A 6,000-nucleotide genomic window follows, 5' to 3' on the forward strand; every position below is an offset into this window, starting at 1 on the left:
CAGAACCCCTAGTTTGCCATTTCCTTTCTTCTCCACTTTTGCAGCCTTAACCTTTCAATGTGCTTTGTTTGTTTTTCCGTTATTTTTAGGTGAAGTTCCTACATTGTTTTATAAAGGAAATCGAAAAGCAAAGAAATTCCATCGCGTGCAGCTAAATTGCTAGCTGGCCTGACACTCTGTATTGGACAAGAAGTGCAAGAAATGGTGAAGCAGTGCTGTCTCCTTTCCTGCAAAGTTGGGAGACAACCTGTAGATCCTAGTTCTGCCTTTTGATGCTTTGCCCCTTCCAGACTTCAAGTCCCCAGCCTCTGAAACACAAGAACTGTTCATAAAAGTCACAAACACTTCTTTATGATGAGAAAATCACATCTTTCCCCCCATTCTTTTCCTCTTTATCCATACAGAGTCTGATCCAAAGCCCAATGGCCTGGGCCCTGGATCAGCCTCACAGACATATGCCCATTTATGCCACACACTTCCTCTTGATGGTTCAAAAGGCCACACTCAGATTTCCTCCCCATAGACCCAAAGCCCTCAGGAAATTGTTTTTGAGATCCTGGAGGACTTCTTACAAGAACATGGCTGTAAGGGCTGAAATTGCTTCAAAGCAAAGAACAGCTGAATGGGGCTCCCTGGGATGCTTAACTGGTGCTTCTTACACCTCCTGACAGACCCTGAGTGATCCTGGAAATCGTTACTAGGCAAAGCAAGGGCCATTGCTGGAAGATTATCCTTTCCAGCAGAACATCTGGGGTGTCTGACCATCGTCAAACACAACAACAAAACAAGCCTTGCTATTCACCGCTCAGAAACAAACCACAATAACAGCAATGGAAATGTAGGAACATTTACTGAAAATGCAGACGTGCTACAAACATTCCTGTGTTTGTTTATGTTCTCCTGTGGTGTTGAAGGGGTTTTTTCCATGCACGATAGGGATTAGCTAGAGAGAGCCGACATGACCTCATGTCTGCAGGGAGCTGGGCTAGGAAACCCCTGCACACACCAAGTCTTTGGAGAGGGCTGATACGGGATTGGAGTGGAGAGGGGGGTTGATAAGACATCCATCATGCCTACCTGCACCTACTGGAGCTGCATGGCTTTTCAGAGATCTGGGCATAAGGCTAAATGAGGGGATGGGGGACAAGGTTCTAGAATGAAAGAAAACAGAGAAAAATGCTCTCTGGCTGAGTCTTTGTGGTCAGGAATCACACTCCCAGTTGCACCTGTCAAGCAGGAATGATACTGTGACGTTAGCCAGGGTACAATCTGGCCTGTTAACAGCTGTGTCCCCTAATTCTCCAAACTGGGGTTTGTTTCACCAGACTTCATGGGGAGAGCAACCACTCCTGGCCAGCTCTCAAACAGCCTCTAAATTACTCCCAGCTGAGTTATATGAGTGCACTTAGCCAGCCACTCCTGAATTATATTACAGAGCAACACCAGATTTATCCACAGAAAGGTGCGTCTTGTACTGCGCAGTACCCCCCTGGACAATACAAGCTCATAGACAGTTTGTCATTTTATTAATAGAAAATTATATGCACAAATCCTGTTATCTCAAATGAAGTTTCCCAAACACACACTGGCTTAGATAAAACAATAAAACAAATTTATTAAGTACAGAAAGATAGATTTTAAGTCATTCCAAGTAATGAGGCATAAAAGTCAGAAATGGTTACAAAGAAATAAAAAGGAAAACGCAAACTGACACCTAATGTAACAAGCTAAGTGAACTTAAAGCAAAAGGGTCTCTCTCACCATATGTTGCTTTGCAGTCTTCCTGGCAGGACACCTTTTAGCCAGGACCTCTCCCCCGTCTGATGCTCCTTTCTTTGTCCTTCAGGCATTGTGGATGTTATGGGCAGAGAGAAAGGCAGGAAAGAGATGATGTGTGTGCTCTGTTCTCCCTTCTTATAGCCTTTCTCTTCTTTGAGAATCATCTCCAGCTGGGGTTCAGGCAACAGGAACTTCCAGCTGTTACTTTGCCAACATGTACATTTTTCGTTCACACCCTTTTTCCTGCTACAGAATTGCCGCTTACCCAGGTGATAGTCCATTTGCTAATGCTGACACCTGGCTGAGGTGTCGGCTACTCTTTAGTTTCTGGGGAACTAGTTTGAAGCTGTTTCCCTAGACTTGGAACATGTCCTGTACAGTGGAATTTTATAACTTTACATACAATGCTGCCATACATATTTTACTGGGATAATCATGTTCAGCAGATTATGAGTTTTCAAATGATGCCTCGCAAGGCATACTTTGTACAAGAGTTATCAGAGTCTTGTAAAAAGGATGAACATAAGTGTACAGACTGTCACAGATGCTGTCTCTGAAAGGGTTTGAGGACCTGAGGAGATCATATTTTATCTGAGATGCTCTTGGGGCTTTTAAATTATGGTTCAAAATAGAGAGCCGGAAAATAGCAATCTCTGCTGCTGGAACAGGGAAAGAGAAGCACAGTGAGGGAAAATGATCTGGCATGGAGTGCACTGACAGCTGCATTTCCCTAATAGCCTGTTGGAAGACCCCAGCGCTCCACACAGATGATTCTCATTTAATGCTCCAAGGGAAGGTGACAAAATCAAATGCCACCCCTGTGCCCTGAGGAGAAATTCCTTCCTGGGCCCTGGTTTTACAGACAATTCACCCAGGTACCTTTGAGCAAGAACCTCCATTGCATCTGAGATGTTCATACCCAAGATACAACTGGTGTCCAAATAATGGTCTATAGTTTTCCAAGTCCATTGTATTCTGCCAGGTTTGGGTTTGAAAGGCTTGTGACTGTTGGAGCTGGAGCCCAATTCTGCAGCTAGGACAGGACTCAGGGACCTCAGCATTAGGCCTAGGAAGATAGGCTCTGCCCACTCCACATAGCATCAGACAGAAACTCTCTACATGCTCCCCCCAGCATTTCCAAAGAGGGACAAGATTGTTAACAGAATTCCCTTCAGCTGAGCAGCTTTAAGCAGCGACGAGCTCTCCTCAACTGCAAGGTTTGGCCCTCTCAGAACACCGGGATTAACTCAGTGACTCTTTTTTTAAACCCATTTGATTTCACAGTCACAGATAGGCCTGAACCATAACTCCAGATCCCAACATGCCCTGAACTTTGGGAGAGGTTGGGTAAACCCCGGAACTTGGCAGCTGGTCCGTTTGTTAATTTGAAACTGAACCAAAACCCCAGATTAGAACGGCCTTGAGTTTGGGGAAGTTTGGACCCAGATCGGTATCTGACCTTGGCAGCATCAGCCCCTCCTCTTGGAGAATCTGACTCTAATGTCCCAGAGGATCCAGACAGATTCACACTCTTACTCGGATAGACACACAGACAGCTCCATGGGCTGCTCTTTTTTCTTACAAGCATTTTGTTTGGGTCACACTCCCAGATCATTTCGCATGGTTCCAGAGCTCTGCACAAAACAATGTTTTAATGTTTAGATTTAAAATCCCCAAGGTTAAGGACATATTTTTCTCTGTACCATCCATTCCGGTCAATCTAAACAATGTCTTCAATGTATTGTTTCTGTGAAGCCTGATTTGGCTTACTCAAGGGCATGTCTGTCTGTCTGAAGTGTCCAGGGAAATTGAGGAAGCCTCTACCCTCGCTAGCACAAGAGCACCCATCTCATCATGCTCATAGCAGGGCTTCCTTTGTGAGGGGAGAGCTACAACCACTGAGGCAGGTGTTGCCCACCACTGTGATTGTGGTGGTAGTTCGTTAGTCCAAAGTCCTTCTGAGCTGGCACTCTGAGGAATGAGAACAGTATGGGGGGTACAGTCACCGGGTGTTGAGTATATCAGGTAATTAAAATATCCAGTCTACCTATGGCCCAACTTTCATCCATCCCTTTACTCTCACAGTCTTCTTCTGGAGGCCTCAGAGAGTGTATGGCTATCACTCTGCATAAGGTTCTCAGACACTACGGTGATACATGAAGTATATGGGGGTGAGAGAGAGAGAGCTCAGCTTCATAGGAACAGTAATGGGAGTTTGGGGGGCAGTTTCATGCTTGTCTGAAAGGATTCTTCTCCATTCCTCTAAAAATCCGGTGTCATGGTTAAAACAGACTGGTGGAAAATGTCCAAGGGAGAGAAGTTCCTAGAGAATTCTTGTTAAAAAGAAATACAACAAACACACCACGCTAGGGTCTCTGTAGGCAGCCAGCACCCGTGATTTTGCACCAGAAGAAGACTACTCTGGGGTATAACTGATACAGAAGGAGAGCAAGACTGGATTCTCAGGTGCCAAGAACACTCATCACAACACCTTGGAGCTCCAGATTCACTTTGTGATGGCAGATTTTAAATCCAGGCACCAAAGCACTTTGCTTCATTTCCCCAATCACACTAAGCATGAAACATTAGTTCTCAGGTTACTTGTGCCTTAGTTCTTGGGCCCTTGTCACTTTTGCTCATGTGATCATGGGGGTCAGAGCAGGAAGGGTCTCCCAGGTCATCATGTCCTTTGCCCCAGTGCAGGTTTATCCCAGGCTCTATTCTGACAAGGGTATTATCTAATCTGCTCTGGAATGTTTCCATTCAAAGGGTCATAGCCCCTTCCCTTGGTATGTGATCCACTCCCTTAACTGAACAAACTGGAAGAAAGATTTCCTTCTATCTAACTGAAGCATGCCCTTCTTAAGGCTAGAGCATGTTGTGTCCTTGCAAAAGAAGCCCTGTTCTCTGAGCCATTTACACTAAGCTCAACAGCACAGGAGGCAGGTCTGTAGGGAACAATTCTGCACTGGTTCTTGGACAATGAGCGTATCAATCTAATTCTGGTTCAATGTATCTCATCATGGACCAACTGAAAACAAGCCTTCTCCATGGTTTATGTTATTTCCTCTCTGGAAAGTATTGTTCTTTCCAGTCCTGTATTTCTTTGAGCTACTGGAATTAGGTTCCTTCATCTATACATTCATTTACAATCTGAAAGGACAGATGGTCGGATTTACAAGGGGAACGTACCTGGCATGACAAAAGATGCTTGAATATAATAATATGTACCCCTTGTTTAAGGGTTAGCGTAAGGGGAGTGCAGCTCCCATCCTGGGGTTAATCCACTGCTGACACTTTTCATTTTTTGGTCTCAGAGTGCTTTACATAGGAAGGTAAGTGTTCTAATCCTTTGTTTATGGATGTGGAAATAGAGGGACATGGAGGTGAAACAACTTGCCCAAGGACACATGGATGTTAGTGGCAGAGCCAGAAATCAAATACGTATCTCCTGGATCTCAGCTAAGTGCCCTCTGTGCGTGATTGCACTCTCGTCAGTTGGGGTGCGCCCCTGAATACTAACCATGTGTACAAGGCTGCAGCTTGAACTAGCTGATCAGTCACTGGGACCACTCGTCGCCTGAATTCGCAAAGAGCGACGTTTGGTGGGAGTTAAGTTTGTGTCAGGACACTCCCGATCCACCTAAAACCCAGGGAAATAAGAAACTCCAGGGAAGGATTTGTGCTTTCCTTTCCACCTCCTTCTTGCTCACAGCGTTATTGATAATGCCCTCGAACACTTCATAAGGCTGTCACTTCCACATCCAACAGATGCCAAAAAGTAACATACACCCCACCTCCCTCAAACATCACTCTAGTGTGAAATCTTCACAGTGACAGCATCTGCTATTATAGCTATTATATCAACAGAGCAGCACATCAGACTGTTATGTATTCCATGCATTTGGGAGCTTATTCTACCCTAACACTGCTCAGGTCAGGTTGTGGTCACATTGACATTTGGTGGGGGTTGCCTTGGTGAACATATTTACTGTCACAGATAAAGAGTTACAGAAAGCTCTGCAAACGAACTCTTCTGCTGTATAATTGGTATTCTGGGACTCAGCACATGAGGAGTGATAATGTGGCCAAAGGAGTCCCAGACTGCTTTAGCTTCCTTGTGAAAGGAGAACAAATCAAAATGAGACAAGCCAGTGAAAAACTGCCAAAAGAGGGGAGTTTTAAACTTTTCTTGTTTGCGCTGTATTCATTCTTTTAATC

The sequence above is a fragment of the Emydura macquarii genome, unplaced genomic scaffold (genome assembly GCF_026122565.2).
Source record: "Emydura macquarii macquarii isolate MOO-44397 ecotype Brisbane River unplaced genomic scaffold, CSIRO-AGI_Emac_v2 contig_306, whole genome shotgun sequence".
Classification (NCBI taxonomy): Eukaryota; Metazoa; Chordata; order Testudines; family Chelidae; genus Emydura; species Emydura macquarii.